General features: G+C 38.6%; 1 protein-coding gene across 2 annotated transcripts in view; it reads right to left on the bottom strand.

The window, feature by feature from the left end:
- Nucleotides 1-22,403, bottom strand: part of lrfn1 (leucine rich repeat and fibronectin type III domain containing 1) — a 128,708-nt gene that overhangs the window by 57,646 nt on the left and 48,659 nt on the right. For both annotated transcript variants that reach the window (XM_075473196.1, XM_075473197.1), the window contains one exon: nt 2,098-2,149. The gene's annotated coding sequence lies outside the window, so the exon portion shown is untranslated. The remainder of the gene's footprint in view (nt 1-2,097; nt 2,150-22,403) is intronic.

Below are 22,403 nucleotides of genomic sequence, written 5' to 3'. Positions count from 1 at the left end.
CCATATAGGTATTTTCCTAACCCTAACCAAGTATAACTGGTGTATAAATCCATCTACACAGTTTTATAAAAAACAATCTATATTGATCTTCCAAAATTGTGTGGTATATGTAGAACACAAACGCTGACATATGACATGATGACAGCCGTAGCGCTTTCCCTTTGAAAGTGACTCAGTTCAGCACATCTGATACACAAAAAGAACAACTACGAGACAGTAAAAATAGATGATTACATAAGCGAAGACAAAGACATGCCTTTTTCTAGAGAGAAAACAGGATATCTGTATGAGCGAGAAGAAAAATGGCTGATAAGAAATGTGGCACAGAGAGACATAGCAGAAGCAATACCCAGGACGAACATATCCAACAAGTCTGACACAACTTCTGAGGGACTCTGTCGATCAGTGGCAGGATGCGCTAGGCAGATGCAGTGCACGTAGTGATGCGCACCAACACAGACGTTGTTCATTTGAAAAAATAGTGACAAAGGAAACAATGATTGATTTAGCTTTCGTTGAATCGCTATGAAATTTTTGACGTTTGAGTCGTTTTGGATGGCGAAAATTGGGTCTTCTTTCTTTTTCCTGCTTTCCTTCCTGCTATCTACTGCAGGAAAGGTACAACGTACTCATAAGTACTTCACGCAACCCTACTTCAGATAACCTGAACTATTCCTTCAAAACTTTTGTGGTTGTAACAACTTAATTTTGATGTATTAGACTACAGGTAGAACAGCATAAGAAAGTGCAGACCTGTCCCTCTAAAGGCTTGAAATCAACTTAAATTAAGCTATGAGGCTACATGCCTTCTTTGTGCGAACATAATACCCTTTGGTTCAGGTTCTGGGCAAACTGACAAAAAAATTATTACTCTCGTGGCCTTTTCTGACATTGATGAAGGTGTTAGCAAAGGGCTCAAAAAGCCCCAACAACTCAAATCTTTTGATACCAGCACAGATTTTATCAAATCAAGTGAGAAAGAAAATTCAAAGTTGTCAAAAATAAAGAAAAGATAGGAAACAACTGGAGAGAAAAATCTAAAGAAATGTCTCAGTCACAAACTTTGATCTTTTCTTTGCACAAGGGAATTTATGAAAACTACTCATTAACAATAAGCATTTCCTGAGAGGTGATAATGTGCTCTCACATGACTTTTAACAAAAGGAGCACACACACAAGGCTCTGGATCATGCTGAGTTTATGTCATGTGCGAGTACAGCAGTTGGTCGTGCAGCTATTATTAAACAACAAACAGAAACACGAAGACAGCTTGTTCTGTTTTAGAATACTGGTGGCACATATCAGATGTTTGCATGCTTGACGGCAGCCTCATAAATAATTGCCTCAAAATATGTAATATAAATAATGGGAGCCTTCCTTTCCTAAATAACTGCTTACTGTATGAAGCAAATTTCTTTGGTGATCTATGATTATTACAATGCATTTTTGTAAGAGGCTACACACATAAATAAATTTATCAAGCCATCTTTTGTATGTATTCTGAACCCATGTTCACACTTGGCCCAGGGTGTTTTCTGCTGTTCATCAGAGGGGCTGTTTTCCACGTTGAGATAAGAAATTAAATCTGCAGGAACAGAAGATGCTGGGCTTGCTGCAGGGTGGCAAAGCAGCAGTTCTGATAATGGAGCCGACTCCCATTGCGCAGGCTATGAGGCAAACAGCCGTGGCGCCAGCCCAACCCTGCCTATTTGAGAGGATAGCTAACAGTGTCACTATGCGGAGGCTTTCTCTTTCTCTCCAATGTGAACATCAGGTTAAAGCCCCATGTGACAGAGGCGAGGTAAAGAGTGAGATGCTGTTCTTTTGAATTCCTCTCTGGCTCCATTTGTGTTAACATTTGGGAGAAAAAGCAAGTAGACGCTGAAAACTGTAGGCTTTGCCTTTGTGCACAGAGTATGCCTGCATGATGAGTCAAATATGCTGACTCTGAGTGATCGGTCATGTCAAAGGGTGCCAACACACTTTCATGTATTGCTATCAAATTCTTTCTCTTCTGTAAAACTGTAAAATCACCCCCTGCTCATGTCTAAAGTCTGAATGTGTAATACAAATGTAATTCTTTTTTGAATAACTCACCTGAATAGTACGTTGATTTGGATGCTCCTCGCTGAGATTATTTCAAAGCAGTCTGCAGAGAGAAATAACAGGTCACACTTTAATGTGCAAGCAAACAAATTACACAGAAGACCACACGCAGCAGTTTCAACAGTGTTAGAATGAAAAAGAATTTAGAATTGAATCCATGATTCCTTCCAGACCTAATACAAATGAGTCGGTATTTTTTAAAAGGTAGAACAATCATTTTCTGCCAAGATGAAATACATCTTCCAACAGAAATATTGTTTTACCTCCGTTCTTCTGTAAAGACAATTTCCTGCTTTATATGCATAACTAACGATTTTTCGTGTGTGTCTGTCAATATGATAATTAACCCGCAATCATATAGTGAGCACTTCCATTTGCTCGAGGTAGTTTTTTCCTTCAAATATATAATTTTTCCATTACAGTTATCAGATGCAGTGAATACATTTGAACATGAAGGTTTAGGTTTATTTTTCCTTTGTGCTGTACAACAGAACCTGTACAATACAAACAAAAACTGCCTTATTAGTTTGTCATAGAAAAAGAATCTACATATTTTCCATGTTTGATTTAGCCAAAAAAATGAACAATGGCACAGAAACATTATAAGGTACTGTGAAGAAGTGAAATCCATTTCCACTAAATGCAGTCCAAACCTACAACAGCATCCACACTGACCATAGAGGCTGATGCTTATATGAGCGGTGGTCATATAACCCATTACAGTTCATTAGTTTTAATTAGCAACACTTGTTTGTTTATTTATTAAACGTTCATTAAAAAATTAATTAGATCATTTACATCATTAATTAATAACAACTGTTCTTGTTCTGCTCCTCTGTCAAAGATGCAATCTAACCTTTCAACCACAGCATCAGCAGTGAAGATAAAAATCAGTTTACAAAATCTTCTAACTGAAAGGTGTTGAGTCAAGCTAAAAAGATACTCTACAAAGTCGCTTGGATTTTAATGTCCCTTACTGATGAAAAGTCTGTCAGATAAGTTGCTGTTGCTTATGCTTTCAAGCCAGTCACACTGGGTCTGCATAATTTCTTCCTGCTGAGGGATGCCAGCGTAGTAAAAGAAGTGCTGCCAGGGTCTTTACCAACCACAATCGTTAGTCACTCCACCTGTTGCTTACTGAAGCAAACCCTCCAGTCCCCAAAAAATAGTATTAGTATTTTCCCTCAGTAAAATTGTTACATAAGCCACACGCGCAAGAATAATGTAAGATGATGCTTATGAGGCTATTAAACGATAATGGGGTTTTCTAGAGTACCTGCCAACTGTCAGCCATTGTTGGCTGTAAGCAGCTACTTTTCTGTATCTCTGCTGTCATATGTTTCCCCATAATGTAAATAAATTCTTCATAAAGCTTAATTTCCTTTTTGTTTTTGTTTTTTTATGTTACATGCTTAGTTGAGCCGAGAAATGCTTACAGCTCAACTTGGGAGTTTAATGAAATCCCCACCCCTGTCCCTGTATGCATGCACGGGAGAAGAATCGAGCCGTTAACCAAAGTATAGCCGATGCTACGATCCTTTGGACAGTATGAGAAAGCCTTCAAGGCATTCTGTCTCTTCTAACCTTCTGTATGATTGAATTCAATGCACAAACGTCATTAAGTTGCTTGAGTGCTGATGTTGTCAGATGATGCTGTGGTTGTAAAATCAAGATTTTACTAGAGCAGATGGAAGTGCAGTCTGGAAATGCTTTAGGTTTCCATGAGTTGACATATAGTTTTAATAATAATAATAATAATAATGACTTGGTTTTATATAGCGCCTTTCAAGTAACCCAAGGTCGCTTTACAAAAAGGAGATGGGGCTAGGGAATAGAGGAAAGAAGAGGGGAGGGGGTAGAAATGGGGATGGGGCCAAGGTGATTAAGGACCATAGGCCTCAGTGAATAAGTGGGATTTGATGTGCTTTTTAAACGTTTCCAGTGTGGGAGCTTGGCGGATATGGAGAGGTAGACTGTTCCAAAGGGTGGGGGCAGCAACACAGAAGGCTCGGTCTCCAAAGGTCCGTAGTCTGGAGCGGGGAGTGACGAGCTGGTTCTTGCCAGAGGACCTCAGGGACCTTGGTTGGGAGTGTTGCTGGATGAGATCGGAGAGGTACTGGGGAGCAAGAGTGTGGAGGGATTTGTATGTGAGGAGTAGGATTTTGTAGGTGATGCGTGACTTCACTGGGAGCCAGTGAAGGTGTTTCAGTGTGGGGGTAATGTGTTGCCACCGCTTTGTGTTGGTGAGGATCCTGGCAGCCGAGTTTTGGACACGCTGTAGTCTGTCCAGTGCTTTGTTTGGAAGACCATAGAGGACACCATTACAGTAGTCCAGACGGGAGGTGATGAAGGCATGGATCAGAGTCTCTGCAACTGGGTCTGACAGTGAGGGCCGGAGTCTGCAGATGTTTTTGAGATGGAAGAAGGCGGATTTGGTGGTGCTACTGATATGAGCTTGGAGTGAGAGGTTACAGTCCAGGATAACACCCAAGTTGCGTACTTCTTGGGAGGGCCTGATGGTACAGCCATCAACATTCAGTAGGACATCCTCAACTTCCTTGGACTGAGATGGAGAGGCCACCACCATGAGCTCTGTCTTGTTGTTGTTCAGTTTGAGTAAGTTGGTGGCCATCCAAGTCTTAATGTCTCTCAAACAGTGAACTAGTGATAGGGGAGGGAGATGGGCAGATGGTGTAGTGCTAATGTAGAGCTGGGTGTCGTCAGCATAGCAATGAAAACTGAGCCCATGTTGGCGGATGATCTGGCCGAGAGGGAGCATATAGATGGTGAACAGCAGGGGGCCAAGCACTGAGCCTTGGGGCACGCCGTGGTTGACTGGAGCTGGGGTCGAGTTGGAGTCCTTGATAGCGATGTATTGCGTCCTAGTGGAGAGGTAGGAGTGAAACCAGGAGAGGGCGGAGTCAGAGAGGCCTAAATGATCATGGAGACGGTGCAGCAGGATGGTGTGGGAGACTGTGTCAAAAGCTGCAGACAGGTCTAGGAGGATGAGAAGGCTGATGAGGCCATTGTCTGCAGCTATGAGGAGGTCGTTCATGATCTTAATGAGCGCCGTCTCCGTGCTGTGGTGAGGTCGAAAGCCAGATTGGAGGGGTTCATAGAGTTCATGGTGGGACATGTGGTCTTGTAGTTGGGCAACCACTGCTCTTTCCAGAATCTTGCTGAGGAAGGGTAGGTTGGAGATAGGGCGGTAATTTCCAGGGTCATCAGGGTCCAGGCTGGGTTTTTTGAGGGTGGGAATGACCACAGCCGTTTTAAAACTGGAGGGCACCACACCAGATGTAAGGGAGGTATTAATGATGTCAGTCATGGTAGGGCAAAGTGTGGGTAGGCAGGCTTTTACCAGTGCCGTGGGCATGGGGTCCAGTTTGCTAGAGGTGGTTTTAGCTTTTGACACAAAGTCCATGACCTGGTTGTTACTGAGTGGTGAAAATGAGGAGAGGGAGCACTGATGTGGCTGGGCAGAAGAGGTTGAGTTAATGGGCAGCTTCTCAATCATGATATACTATACTGTACACACACTTATATTTTACTGTTTACATAAAAAGATGGAAGATGCCACGTGTGCGCCGCGGCCAATTTAAGTCAAGTTAAGCGGATACACGTAGGAGTGCTTTGACCCCATAAATGCATTATCTGGACGCTAGTTTGGCTTTAAGAAGCTTGATTTAATATAATTTCCGTAGGACAAAGATGTTTCCATGCATTCCATAAGTCCAGTTTCAGTCAGTGTCTTGTGTGTTCTCAGGATCCCCCCCCCCCCGAGTAAATTTATAAACGTGATGTCTGATAAGATACCATAATATGAAGTCTATATTTTCATTTCAGCAGTACTTAATGTAAATCGGCGACACCTTTTAATGCTTGTTAAGTTGACAACAATGAGGAGAATTTGCACAAAAATGCAGAGTGAAAGTTGAAGGTGGGGGTGCACCATGGGAGAGGAGAATTGCACTTGGCCTTGGAGAAAAAGACAGCATCATACTATATCAGTATAAACGTTATTAAATGCCTGATTTTCTATCTGATTTGAGAAATCGAAATGAACAAGTCTGTATACCGACCAGCCGAAGCATAAACTGTAGGCAACTACTCATTTGAATCCTGCTGGCTATTTTATAAGTCCTATAATGATTTCACTGAACAATAATATCCGTTACTGTATCTACTTGTGATTAGCCCTTAAACGATTACCACAATTCACACATGTGAACAATCCAAGCATTATGATAAAGATACATGTCTCCCTGTGCCTGAGACTAAATTAATGTATGTCTGTGCTCAGTGGAGCAGCTCTGTGAGTAGTGAGCAAAGCATCTCTGCTCAAGATTGTCAATAAAGAATTTTTATCACACACAGTGAGAACTTGAATTCAAATAGAGGCAGATATAAAATACTAATTTTCTTTTTCTAGATAGCCAATGTTTTATCAGATTCTATTGCCCAGTAAGGCTAGCGCTAGCTGAGTTTAAAATGGATATCTTGCTAAAGAGCTGAAAATATGAATCTAAAAGCTGTATTCAGACTCAGGATTCATTACCCAGAGCTTAATTACAGATCCACTGTATATATATATAAAGAATGACAGAAATAAAGAATCAGCCTTGTTATTGCACTGCAGTGTGCAGCTATAATAGATGTGGACCACTGTCAGTTTGAACTGTTATTACATTGTAAAAAAGCAACGCTTTGCTGCTTAAATTGTAACTTGCTTATGCTGTAGCCATTTTTAAGAAGCGTTCCACTTTTCATATTCGTTTGACAACTGGTATGACGAGCCGTTTGCAAATCAAACACTTTCAATGGATAGTAGGGGTTAACTTGGGCTGAAGCAGTGTTGTCTGACAACAAGAAAAACGACAAGATTCAACAATCCGTAATACATAACCAGCACACAAATATAAAGCTTCAGTTACACTTTACTGCTGTTCCTTTTCACTATGAGTTGCACAAGACTTCTAACGCAACTATCTTTACAGTCAAAGGAAATTTGATCAACTTAGCAACCCACTGTACTCCAGTGGTGGGTGATGCTTGCAGCAGAGCCAAATAAGAAAGAGTTGTTGGTATCATCCATTCAATTTTAAAAAGCAAGCCCTTAAAGCTATGGTGGGTAATCCTAGAGAGCTAGCAAGAGAGCTAGCAAGATTCGAAAGTGTCCCCTCCTCTAAGCTCCACCCCCCCCTCCCCATTCCGTCAGTGCGTCATCCAAAGCCGGTAGAACCACATGCGCACACGGAGCAGGGAGCCGACAGAGGGGGGCGTAGGCAGAAAGCAGAGGCATCTGATTGGTTTTTGTAGGCGCTCCAATCCGAGATCAGCGGGACGCTGATCTCGGATTGGTCAGCTTTTTCTCAGTCCTGCAGCTGCCACAGAGGTCTGATTATTTTCGTCCCTTTTTCTAAATACATCTTGTATAGATTTCTCTCAGGACAGACGGACCATTTCACCCAGTATTACAAAATGTGTTTCTGAACAGGATTACCAACCATGCCTTTAAATGACAATTTCTTATTCATTCCGGGTTTACAAATTGACAGACCGCAATTATCTGATATAAGTATTACTTTAAAATAAGTACAGTATTAAACAACAAAACTGAAGTAGATGAGCTTTAATTTTATTCCTTCTAATCCAATGTTTTGCTTGGAGAAAAAATCTCTTGCTCTTCACCTAACTTCATTAATCTGACAGCTTTAGTTACTAGTTACTTTTATAAATAAGATTTCATCATATAGAACAAATTGAATTGAAACGAATTGAATCTTACATAGAAGTGGAAGTGAACTGCTTGATTTTATTTCACCTAACCACAAACTATCTTTTACAACCAGATTTCACATGCTTGTACGGATCAAATATTATTATGAGGTCTCTTTGGACTCAGATACATTTTTCTGAAATTTTGAATTAATCAACTGCAAATTAGTGACAAAAACAGAAATCAGAATATATGTGATGGAACAGTCCTAACAACTCAGCATATGTCACGGCAATAGTCCTACTGTCAATTAAACTCTAACACACAACATGAATAATTGACATGGCTGTTATATAGCTGGCTACCTAACAGCCATTTGTACTAGCAACCTATACTATGCAATACTTTGATGGAATATGTTACCATGCTAACAACTTTATGGTGACAATAAATACAAAACATTCCATTTTTCATCTGAACTGTCGTTGACATGCAAAAAGGACTATGGGTACTTTGAGAGCACTGGGGATACACAGAAGCATCCTTGACATTTCACTAAACAAGGGACTGAGTCATTCAAATGTTCAGAACAGTCCCTTGACAAAATTTTATCCTAGAAACTTAGCTGTTAAGGATCCCACCTCGACTTTGAGAAGGACCTAGAGTGTTAGTTGTGAATACAGCTCTTTGTCAGAACTACACAAAAGCAATTTTTGCAAAGGATGAGGTTTATGGCTTTATTGGTTGATTGTGTTACTCGTGTCCTGACACTTCAGGACAGACAGTGTTACATCTATTTGTATTTCTTTTCTGCATTTAGTTTGGAGAAGCATTAAAGACCGTACTTATCCTTTTAGGTTTACTTGTGATTTCAGAAAAATGTTTTCTTAGACTTGGTCTCTATGTCAGCAGCAGAGAGCCCAAAAATCCTATAATGTCACTGCAGCTGCAAAGTTGCTAAGCATCTCTGATGCAGTGTTTAGCTTTAGGTAGCATCAATTTCACATGCAAAACATTCAATCTTTTCAGATCAGCAATGAAACAACAAAACTGCTTTGGTGTAAAAACTATTCAAAGCACACAACCATGCTAATTTAATTAAACTTCAGTATTGCTGTTTGTAGGCTAGAACTGTTCCAGGGAACCACTGTTTCTTCTCTCTTTCCAAACTCCAAAACCACTGACACACACAGGGTCATCACACTTAATAGAAACTTTTAAAGATAAAAAAAGGGTACTGTTTCCTCTTCTTTTTTCAGAAATAATTTAAAAAAAAAAGAGGAATAGCAAGAGGAATAGTGTTGATGTCCCTCTACAAATGTAATAGCAATAACCTCAATCTTGATTATAACTCAATACTCTTTTCTTTTTTTCTTCATTTATCTGCCCCAAAGGCAGCACAGGGTGTTTGCCCAAGCAAGACATATTTACCAACCCCTCTCTTAAGTACAAACAAGGTAAGGCTTTTCAAAAGACCCTGACATTGAGAGCAACCTTACAGCAGCAATCTATTACATTCAAAGGAAACACATTTTTTTCATTCTGTGTTTGGAACTCACCTCCCTACCAGAGCTTCCTTAATGTGAACCAAAGACGACATTCCATCTGAAATCTTCAAATCAAATCTAATAGAGCTTAAATCCTTTATTTTCAACATGCAGTTACGTTGCGTCTAAAGGCAAGCTTTCTGGCTGACCTAAGACGGTGATGTGAGAAGTGCAATTTCATGGATGCCGTACCTCCCTGAGATGTCTATCCTGTGTTCATGTTCTCTGAAGCACTAAGCACTATGGAATTGATTAATACACACATAGCACACATAACTCACACTACACTGGAGCTATTCATGCTCCTGTAGCTGTACATATTGTGAGTGCATGCAGACCGACCCTGCATCTACTCATGAAACTCCTACGCAGACCCATCAAACACATGCACTACTTGCATATATGGTTAAACCAAGTTAGAAGACAAGGTTTGCAGGAGGCCTTCCATCTTTGAAGTTTGAAGTTTTGTCTTTTTTTTTTTTTTTTTTAAATGAAAACACTGTATTGGATTGTGTGAATATGAACACGGATAACACCTTTTAAAAATCAGTTTCATTAGACCCAGAGCCTCTGGCTTGATCTTTATTTCTGCTAAAAATAGATGATCTGAATCTTGTGAAGCATAATTCTTTGGTTTATTAAATATCCATTTATATGTCAGTTATTTCCTCAGTTTTCACAAAATGATAACAAGTTCTGAAGATAATTTCTCAGAACCTGGACTGAAAAGTCTAAAATGCTATCTTTTATTTGACCACCTATCCAAAATCCATAAATATTATTATGAGAGAAATACAAGAATGTAAGAATTTAAGGAACATGAACCCAGAGAATACATACATATATATGCATTTATATATATATATATACATACATTTGTATGTATATATGTATAGCCAATGTGTGCGTGTGTGTGTGTGAGCACGTAATATCATCAACTCTTCAACAGCTTTATTTTAAACAACCTATCAACCCAGGCTCTTCATTTGCAGACTTTCCTCAAGGACATACATCTATTTGTTCAGTGTTTCAGTGTGCAAAATGAGACAGCTGTTTGGAGAACTGTAAGCCTTTTTTTGTCTTCTCACATGGTAACAAAATTTTATTTGGATCTTTCTACATTTTCATTTAGATGAGCTTTCCATAAAAAATCTAACCATTCCATGCTGAAACTGCATTTGCATGTATTTTCAGCAACTGTGGCTCACTGTCGTATGACCGGAGGCCAGCAATGTCCATAGAAACATTATCATCTCTCAGTCGACACACCCTTTAGAATTCCTAATGAAGAGTGAACAGGAACCTGCTACAGGGTGTCTCTATAGCAATGCCTAAACCATGTGTGAAAATGATAGGCTTATAACACTTCCACTTCACTATTATTCTGCCTGACTTCCCATATGACTAAAATATCAGCATTTTGAGGATAGGTGTCATGTTGCTATTATAAAATCCTCAAAAAAAAAAATATCCTTAAGGGAGGTATTTTACCAGCAGAATGAGTTTCAAATAACAGAAAAAGGTTCGTTTATCAGTTCTGTGCAGGTCCGTTTTTTTTGTCTATTTCATCTGCTTGTCTTGAAGTGATCGTGCATGTCGATTACAAAACATGAAGTGGCATGATGAGAAAGCCAAAGATTCAAGAAATACTTTATCTAATCCCCTGCATGCTTGAGTGCAATATTTGGCTCTGTTCTACACATTAAGCATGTTATGAATTTCACAATACAAATAGCTATATCACACTGCAGCCTCCACTGGGTGAAATTTAAAGTCAGCATATGGTCCTTTTAGCATGCCCAGAGTTGGCACACTGGCCATTACAAGTACCCTCAGGGCGACCAATGTGACCTCCAGAGCTGAGAGAGATCCAGACAAAAGCAACAACCTACGGCAAAGCGAAAGCCTGAACAGAACCGTAAAGCTGGAACATACGAGTGCATAGAGATAATTGTGGGGGTGTAAAATGATGACGAAAAGATGTGCTAATGTTTTAATATCAAATATAGTATGACTGGGATGTTGTTACTCCTTTCTTTTTTTTTTCTTTGCTGTTACTCCTTTCTTAAGGAAAGAAATCTCCACAAGATGCAGACAGTGACGTTGATGACGCTGAGCAATAATACAAGTTGCCTGAGAGAATCACATCAAATAAGATATGCTCTAATAACTGCTCTGGTTAAGCAGCTATTTTTAATGAAAAAAGGGAAAAAAACGGTTACATTAGCAAGTCTGTGTTTTGCTAAACCATAAATATAAATTAGTGAACCAATGGGAACACAGTAATAGAATAATGCACTTAATCATCTGTTAAAATAATTATGCCAAAAGCCCAACACAAAGCTGTGCACCAGTGGTCAGAAAGGTCAGCGTAGTTATCCATGAGGCCCTAACATATAAGATAAGAGTTTCCCTTCTTGATGACTCAGGGAGGATCATCTCTGCTGCTCATGATCTGATGCTCTGGTTGTAAGCTCTTTCGCCTCTCCTCTCCCCCCTGTGAGCTGCAGCCTCTGATGATGTCCATACTGCTATTTATACACTTAGGCATGCTCAGCACATTTAGCAGCACCACATAAATAATCAGTGAGTATGAGAGACAGCATGCAAGAAGGATGGGTTTGTTTTAACACAGCAACTTCGGGTTTCCTAATTCAAAGAGCAGTGCACCATGTTTAGGACTATACAGTTCTGGCTACTGCTATTCCATTTTTGTGTGATCCTCATTTTTTATTTCACTTATGTACTCAGCCTAGGGTGTGGCCATCGACAACTGCGACTGACCCTCTTGTTATGATGTGTTTACACAACATACTGATGTGCAAAAAGTGAAAACTTCCATGAAACAAAACTCGTAAACGACATTAGGATGTACTAATGTTTCCCTATTTTTAAGAGGAGCCTTTCTTATTTCAGCAATACAACGGCAAACCACATTCTGCATGTATTACAACACCATGCCTCTGTTAAGAGTCCAAGAGCTTAAATTATCTATTTGCACTCTGTAACCGTCAGTCATTGAGAACATGATAAAGAAACCCCAAAATGGTGTGCAAATCTGTTTCAAACATTTACATTAGGTTTCCAACATGTGATTGCATTAAAGAAAAGCTGTACAAATGGGCATGTTTTTGGAAAAACCTTTAAAAACTCATAAGAATGGTATACTTTTACAGTTACTTTTGTTACTTTTGCAAGCTTTTGTGTTGCACAATGCCTCTCTCTAACCCTTTCACTCACACAATCACCCCAGTGATGGCAGAGATCCTATTGAAGGTGATTGCCTGCCACTGACAGCAACTTGGTGTTCAATGTCTTCACTGAGAGCACTTCTGACAGGTGAAGGCTGTCAGGAACTATCCTCAGACCTTTGGATTGGTGGACTGCAGTTTACTGCTTACTATGAGCCCAGGACATTTGGCTTTTGTAGCAGGTATCAGCAGGCCATGGGTGATAATTACTGATTACTTAAAGCAACACATATGCAGTCAGATGGGGGAGAGCCACTTGCCATGATTTACAAGGTGAATTCATCATCCGTAAGGTACTAATTAACACAACCAATCACCAAACCACCTCTTTTTGCAGTTCTCTGCTGATTGCTTAACAGCATGCATTATACAAACTAGGCGTTAAATGGAAAACAGCAAAGCTTTTTATTTGTATGAACAGTCTGTAATAATATAAACACAGATGCAAATACACCTCTGCACATGACAGCAGCATAGAAGCAATTAATGCTTGCTCTTGTGTTCATCTGCCTGAGAAGCAATCTGAACCAACAGAGCCGACTACTAGTATACTAGTATTGACGCTTTGCATTGTTAGAATTGAAATTAGAATCCTTTTTTTTGGAAGAATTGATTCAAATTTGATATCAGTTCTAAACAGGAGAAAGTTACAGTAGTGGTTTATAAGCAGGTTTTCTTGGCATTAGCTTGTGTAATGGCAGATCATGTCTGTTCATCCAATTTAAAAGGAGCAGACTATCTTCTAATGGGCTGCAAGGAGAATCCAGTCTGGCTGCTCATGTGAGTGAACTGCTCTTGTGCAGGAGGTGCCAAAGCCCAAAGCATAGATATACTGCACTGTGAATGCAATTATACCGCTCTCCATGTATTCTGCCAGTGGCCTCTTTTCACATTTGTGGGATACACTAAGATTTAGCATTCTTTCTTTCTTTTTTGCATAATGTAGTTATTCACCAAACAATGACGCCATAAAGTTACAAATAAAGTTACTGGCATAAAAGTTAGGTCCACGTTTGACTGCTTGAATTCACATTTGTATTCATTATTCTTACAGTATATGTATGTTTGTAAGCTTAGAATGCAGCTTAGGGAACACCCTGCTTCTGAAGCACTTTGTGAGTGTCCGTGATGGTTTCACAGTTAATGCATACTTTTACAACCATGCATTTGCTAAAAGTATGCATTTTCATCCAATATATAAAGTTGGATGTCTAATTTTGCTGTATTATCAGAGTCTTTTTGGATCTTGGCACAGACATATTAGCTTAATTTACACTACAAAATTAGGTTCTTAAACAACATCGGAGCAGCTGTCGTTACATACGGCAGCGAATATTAATAGCACCGAACTGTTAATTCATCACATGTACCTGTAAGCTATCATTGATGTGATATTTAACTCGTCCTCATATTAAATGTCAGAAAGATGATCTATGATTAGTTTACAGAGTTCATATTGAAACAAACTTGAAGAGCTTCACGATTTAGGATGAAATAAGAAGATCATTACAACAGGAAAATGGTTGGTTAGTCAAACACAAATAAAAAGAATCATTCAATTTCAGTGACTCACAAATGATTAAAAAGTAAACTTGCAAAAGTGCCTTTGATTGACAAAGGAATTTGTAAGCTGCAAAAATAATAATACTATTGTGTAATTGGCAATCAAGCAATACAAACAAGGTATAATTAACCGCTCACCTTAGATTTAATCACATCACTCACAGCTGGCAGTAGTAGACTGCATCTTTGTCTACCGGATGTCTTTTACCAACTTACCACCAACTCAGAAACATCAACAGAATTATAGGTTTTCTCTCCCAAGAGACCAGGAGAAACTCATCCATGCATTCATCTCCAGTAGACTCGATTACTGTAATGGTCTTTTAACTGGACTTCCCAAAAAGAGTATTAAACATCTGCAGCTCATCCAGAACCCTGCTGCTAGAGTTTTAACCCGGACTAAGAGATCTGAACACATCACACCAGTTTTAAAATCTTTACACTGGCTTCCAGTCAGTCACAGAATAGATTTTAAAAGCCTGCTGATAGTTTACAAATCCCAGAACGGTTTAGGCCCAAAATACATCTGTGATATGTTCAGAGAATATAAACCCAGCAGAGCTCTTAGATCCAAGGACTCAGGTCAGCTGGTCCAGTCCAGAGTCCAGACTAAACATGGAGAAGCAGCATTTAGCTGTTATGCTGCAAACAAGTGGAACAAACTGCCAGTGGAGATTAAACTTTCACCAAATTTAGACAGTTTAAAATCCAAGTTAAAAACATTTCTTTTCTCGTGTGTCTATGCATGAAATCTGCACAATATCTTTGAACTTATCTAGACTGTTGCTTGTTTTTAATAATTTTAAAGATTTTATTTGTTTCTCTTTATATTCTTTTATGTATTATTAATGCTTCTTCCACTCCCCGCTGCAATGCTTTTATTTTATGTAAAGCACTTTGAATTGTTTTGTACATGAAATGTACGATGCAAATAAACTCGAATTGACTTTTAAAAATATGAGCTTCATTCACTTTTAAATGCACACTTTTTTTCTTTTCTACACCAAGCAAATGCTTGTGGAAGTAAAATGTTAAATGCATCCCAAGTTCAAAAGATGCTCAACAGGTTCTGTACTATCTTTGTAGAGCCTGCTGCCATGTTATATGATTTATTTAACTCATCAAGACAGCGACATGTATTGTTTTGTGTAATTTCATTCTCAATGCATGCAGCACACGCTTTAAATGAGCGACTTCAGTTGTAACGCGCGTATCACATGACAGTTATACGTATTTAACAGAAAGAGGAGATACTCATACATCCCACTGTATTTACACATTACAAATTAAAAATAGCCCATTACTTGAATAATAATTACACACACTTGACATAATTCTCTTAAAGTTTAGATGAGCTTTTAAAGGAGCCTTCTGATATTTATTTAAATCAGAATTCAATTGGATATCATATGAAACTAGAAAATGTAAACACTCCTGAAAAGGTTTCTGTTGTGATTTTGGAGTAGATGATTGCAGTTCATCAACTCAAGCCATGTAAAACTGCACGGAGCTTGCTTTTGGATATAGAGGTGGTGTGAAGAAATGCATTCACAGTTTAATGTCAGAACTGCTGCACCTACTGGTTTGCATAAACACCACTTTAGCCTACGTGTGTAATGGTTATTTCTTACAGCACCAGTGTGTCAACCCAGCTTTTTTAGGGAGCACATTGTCCTTTCACCTGCCTTGTCTCAATCAAGCCTGAAACACAGGAAATAAAAGCAAGCTGCGTCTTCATTTTCCCCAGCATGGAAACAAATCAGCAGGCATTGTTTTTATTCCTCAAACATCTTTTTTTTCTTTTTTCTTTTTCTATGTTGCTAGCCAGGAGATTAAAAACAGAAAAAGAAATCTTTGTTGTAAACAGTGCTGCACACAGGCAGTCATTTCACTGATCAGACTTACCATTTAATGTTACATGTAACCATTCAGCGGAAAAAGAAAAAAGAAAACAGGCTCTGATGAGACATTGCCTATAGCCCTGTCAGAGTTGAAAATGGAAAGCCAAAACATTTCCTTTTATGTCTGCTGCAGAGAAAAAGATAAAGGCATTTCAAACCCAAATCTGTCATTTATTTGCCCACGGCTTTTACCACCTAACATGTGATGCAAAAGATATTATTTCTTTCAGATTTTCAAAATATCCAAACATTGTTTACAATATCAAATTATCATCAAACAGGTAGATTAAATCTTCATAGATCATATCTTAATAAAGACGACAAACACAGTTTTCTTGCAGTTTCCCTTTTCCATAATCATCTATTTGTTCACTTTATACTTCACTCACATAAAAAGCAAAACCCATTTTAATTGTAGCTCACAAAAATGCTTTAGATTCAAATTATAATTACAGCAACCTTCAGTTCACTAATTCAGTTTAAACTAATTTAAAATGAGTTCCCCAACTTCAGTGATCAGTGTTTTCCTGGCTTTCAACACATGAGTGCTTTTAATAATGAAGCCTCAATAAAAAGAGTCTACACAACATGTATGGATGAATGGATTTTATGTACTTAATTTCCAACTTCAAATGTTACACACTCAAACATTTAAAACCTTCATTTTATCAGTGGAACCTTCAAGCATGAATACCCATAAACTGAAGAATAAAAAACCCTATGATAAAGCCATGTAAGATGAGATACAATGAAACTTTAATGAGCTCCATGAAGGAACAGGGCTGCTGCAGCAGCAAATATTGATAAGATATAATAAGAACATTCTGAAATATGCTGTGTTCAACACTGAGCATAATTTCCAGTATGTTTAATGCAATGGCTCACAAAGGCACAAACACAAAGCCATTTTGAACATTTCGCACCATCTGACTGTGTAATATCAACCATTTGCCTGAGCTCCCTTGCTTTGAACAGTGCTTGTTTTCATTGCTGCCTCAGACTGTCATGGCTAGCTGGACTTGGACAGTCTTGCTTAGTCGTGCTGATAGAACAGTGTCCACAAAACACCAGAAAAAGCCCTAATATAATCCACAGTGGCAGTCTCAGTGGAAGTTGGGCACCAAATAGTGTCGCTGTTTGTTTAGCCCCTGAGGTGTGCTTGAAGTGCCAGCGTTGTATGTTCAATTATTTGCCTCAGTATCTGCAGCGCCCATAAATCCCACAACGTTGAGGGGCAAACAATAAACCACAGCCTGACATAGCATTTTATCTATGGTTTAAATATCTTTTATGACTGTGTCAATGGATCTTCAATAGCTAATAAAAGCAAGCTGAAAGCTACCACGGCAAAACCTGTGATGATGTGTGAGAAACAACAGAAAGATTAAAAAACCATCATATCCCATCTATTTATTTCAGCGCATTGACATGCTGATATTGAAAAGGATTAAGTGACTTAAATCTGCATGTTTTGCATGCCTGAAGAAGTGTTCTACTTGGATGGAATCTGATCTTGCCGTGCCAGTCAGCTCGGTCTGACTGCTGACTTCTTCCTCCGCAGATAATCCCATGAAAAAGACAATTCTTTAATACCTAACATCCATACCACGGCTCTCTCAATTCCTTGAATCAAAATTAGCCACTATGGATGCCCAATCCATTTTGTGCTTCAGTATAGACCTTTTCCAAATGCCATCGAATATGTGCCATGAACATGAATCAGAATCAACATGATAGGTATATATATAAAAAAAACTGATAATCACTGATAAGGAATGTGGCTTTGTGATAGGCATACAATGATTGTTTTTCAAGATAATTCATCTTCACATTGAGAACTGATGTGTTATAAAATCTCATTTATTTTCCATTCATCTTATGTTTGGTTAAATAGAGATGCAGTTCGGGGCGTCTCTTAGTCTTTGCTGCAACAAAGAAAGCAGCAGATTTCCATTAAGATAAGCTGGACAATGCAGGTAATAAAAGTCAGGCCACGAAAGTCAATGCTGAGTTTCTGAGAAGAAGGTTTTTTTTTAGTTTAATAATAAACCTGTTTTTTGGTATTTGTATTGTAACAGTTTAAATATCAAGAAACCTCCGCCCACACATTTGTGTTAACTGAATTTACCTTTAATTGATCAAATCTGATATTTTAAAGCAATACTATGTAACATTTCTACCTTAAAATAACAGTTTGAAAAAAATTGTGCGGCTAGAATGAGTTTTAATATTACGATTGGCCTGTCTCCTATGCCCTTCGGGGGTCTGAGTTGGAAAAACTGCGCTATGTAACTTAGCTGGACCGGCCCGGGAGCGACCCGGGAGCGACCCGGGAGCTGAGCGGAAGTACTTCAACTTGCTTTCTGGCACACCTACCGCAAAAACAAATAGACCCCTCTCACGCTCCCAGGTACATTTGATTACTCTTACCTTCTCGGTCGACATAGCTTGCACCTTCTGACTCCTCGCCGGTTCGTCAACAAACGTGAAACGTGAAAGCGAAAGGGTGTTGTATTTACGACAGTGTAACCGTACATTACCTCCAAGCCTGTAGGGGGAGCTCCATAGTGGGATTTTTGAGAAGTTACATTGTATTGCTTTAATCTGATCTCAGTTTTTGATGTGTGACATTATGATACAGTGAAGGGAAAACTCTTGTTCTCTTTCATATATTAAGTCCTCTATACAATGTAAAGCTGGATCCAGCAAGGACATAGATCTGAGCCTGACAAAAATGAAAGAGAGAGAGGAAAAAATATGGGCATGTGTCTGCATGAGTAAATTACATTACTGGCCAAATGTTCTCCACCAGATTCTGAGGAGTGGCATGGAAAGGCAGTTAAAAGGGACTGCAGTCGAACAGACTGTTTGCTAAGAAATGTCAATCAAAATGTTATGCCCTCAAGTGCAGGTGCACGTATCTCGCCTGCACAGGGAGCTCACTTTAAGAACAAAAAGACAGTCAACAATATATCCAGTATACTGACACCACTTTTCAATTTATTGTTCTATCAAATGCTTACAGTAGTAATAGGCTTAAGAATGAAGCATTAAAGTAAGTACCGGTATAACCAATAATCAAAGTGCTTTTGAGAGGCAGGGAGGGTGGTTCTTACGTTGAAAGGTACTTTATGCTCAAAATAAACATAACAGGTAAACCAGTAAATACAAGTGCCACCAAACCAGAGTAATAGCTTAAGAGGAAGAAGTGGAGATTCTGGAGGAGTTTGCAAGTTGGAAATGTCTCTAAATTGAACATATCAATCATAATTTAAACTCCATCTTCAAGGAATAGTTGAATTTAAGATTTGGCATCTTACCAAGAGTAAAATGCGATGACTAATATCACTTTCATGCTTTCAGTTCAATACAAATCGAAGGTCAGGAGTTGGTTAACTTAGTACAGTTTGAAGTAAAGACTGCAAACAAAGGGAAACAATTAGCCAGTATCTTATCACATAATTATCACAGCATGTGACAGTTCAAAAAAATCTCTAAAAAAATCAAACCGTTAATGGTATTTTATTCCATTTTAGTGCCTGATTATTACATCAGGACTTGTATGTATAGAAAATGCAGCAAGCAATTCTATACACATATACATCTGTATGCATAGAATTTACATACATATATATATGTATCTGTGTATGTGTGTTTGACTCTTCTTTGCTCATCTTTACTGAACAGAGCTTTTTTTGTACAATAAAACCCAACTTTAAATTGATAAAAGTATATCCACTTTATTGAAAATGGGCTTTTAACAGCACCCCATAGAAGAGGAAAGGATGGACAATAATTACCTTTACTCAGTGCTTCTCCCACAACGTTAATACTTGGACAGGTTTTTCAGTTTTATTAACAGCCGCACATGTATATTTGGCAACCCATTCACACACTCATTTTTCTAATCTTTCACAATCCAAAATAGAAACATCTTTTTTTACAGTGGAGCTGCATGTGGTGCAATGAGTCAGAACCTCCCTCTGTCACTCACACAAAACACTCATGTTACATTGGCCGTTTCTCTCTCAATGTTCTGGGAGGAAGGCTTGTGTTGGTGGCCACTTGAGCAATTTTGCTGCAACGTTTAACAGCCTATGTTTAGGCAGCCAATTTTGCAAAGTTACAACTGATTTAACCGCAGTCAGACTCGTAGAGAACAAGGAGCGGCCCCCCAGCTGACATCTGGCATATGATATGATATGCATATGAGATGACAAGAAACAAGATGCTGCCACTATTGTTTCTTATGTAATACTGTGTACAGAAAATCTGATTGTAACTATACAAAATAGCAAAAATATAGACTGTCAAGTTGTACTGTTGTATATACAATTAGTACCTTTCTTTGAGTCTCGTATAGACTGATAACATCCTTAACATGGCTTAAAATGGATCACTGCCACCTTCAGATGACAGTGACTTTAAACTTATTCACTGTTGGGACTTTGTTTGAGTCTTCAGAATTAAGTTAGGGTTTGTATCAAACACTTTCTCTTATCACAGTATCTGGACAATGTGCCATTCAGATTTTTGATTTTTTTTCAGAAAAAGGTAATGCTTTCTTTATTGTTATCATATCATAAAGGTTGTATCTGGAGGGAATTCAGACAATGGGATTCATTTTCAAAGTTGGGTTATTATCTGTCAAGTTAGCTTGCTCAGGTGCATATTAATCCGGCTATCCTGTTCTTATCACAAAAGCACCAAAAATTGCCATCCAGTGAAACATGCCATTTAGCATGGAGAGTGAACACTTAGTTTCATAGAAATTTGTTAGCAAGTCACATTCTCATTCGGGGCTGAGCACCCGTAAAGGTCGACCCTTCTTGGCAGTCTTGGCAATAAGAATGACTTGATTTCATAAAAAATATGCCATAGCTAGTTTTCTACCTTTATAAAGATGGAAAGAGGTGTCACTTGGGAAAGTAAAAACCCTTCAATTATTGTTTGAAAGAAGTTTAAGTCTTTGAGGCATCAGCAGTGCACTCTATGTTCAAAGGAGAAAGGCTGCTCTGTTGTGCAGGAACTTTGAGTGTGCACATATCTCATTTTTGATAAACTAAAACTCAAGAGCAAATTGCAGGCTTTGTGTCTTCACTTACAGTGAAGTCTCTGTTGCTGTGCAAATTACATTACCAGCTAATGTTTGTACTAATGTCCTGGATAGGAGCTCGTAAATCTGAGAGTGACTATCTGGTCCCCTTCTATGGCCAGTCAAGCTGAAAACTAGTTGATTAATGATTGATGCCGATTGATTTTTTTTCCTGTAAGACAGTTGAAACTCTAGTTTTCTTACTGTATCAAACTAGTGGGTTTACAAACTGTATGTAAGCTTTTATGGGGTACTTTTGTCTTTTTTTAAATAAGAGTTGTGGAACATATTTCTTACATGACTGATCAAGAGCAGTCAGCTCTTTCTGCCTCCAGATAACCAACTGACCAAATACTCATAGAGGTGAACTAATAAACACAACATCACTAGTTGAATACAATTTCCTCACCATCTCTCACCATTTTCTTCTTTTTATTACAGCCATGCACAACTTAGCCCATACCGCTAAGCCAATAAGTCATTACCACTCAGGGCCAGTTAATGGAAACAAGCCTGATGCAAATTTTCTAGAAAGCTACATTTCAAAAGTTAACTTCCAAATTTGCTTCGCTGCTGGATAGAAACCCAGGAAGTGACAGATATCGTCAGTTCCACAGTCTCATATAAATTAGATAAAACCCCCTTGTCTATGGAATGGGTTGTGAATAATCTAAATATTAAAAACGCTTTGTTAAAGGGATGTAACAGAGCAGTTGCAGCCCTTGAATTTCTCTGAAAAAGAAATTTCGGTGAGCAATTTTCAATTAAATGAATGGTAAAAGATTTTCAGACACTCTCAAATAATGTCATCAGATCTAATAGTGAAAGTTATATATTTCACTGTTTTTGTCTTTTGGCCCCTTCGAGACTACAATAACTATAAGGTTTAAAAGGTTCCTGTAAATGCCGTGTTTTTAAGGGTATAAATGGGAATCTACTGGGGCTCAAGAATCCATCAATTCTGAATGAAGATTCACCATCTAATGTCATAAGAGTGTAGATTGTAATGTGTCCAAGGCTTTCTATATTAGGAGACTGTAAGGTTTTATCTCATTTTTGCAATCACTGCATTATTTGATGCAAACTTGCTAGTGTGATTGAATGACTTATCATTCTCAATAAAGTGAAGACAGCTGGAGAGCCTCTAATCAGAGCTGGGTGACTGAATTGGGAAAAGTTGCTGCATATGAAAGAATGTCATAGGATTTTAGGATGGTACAG

This window comes from Odontesthes bonariensis, chromosome 9, assembly GCF_027942865.1.
Source record: "Odontesthes bonariensis isolate fOdoBon6 chromosome 9, fOdoBon6.hap1, whole genome shotgun sequence".
NCBI classification, from domain to species: Eukaryota; Metazoa; Chordata; class Actinopteri; order Atheriniformes; family Atherinopsidae; genus Odontesthes; species Odontesthes bonariensis.
Note: the sequence above shows the minus strand (reverse complement) of the source record. Positions and strands in the feature narration are given on the sequence as shown.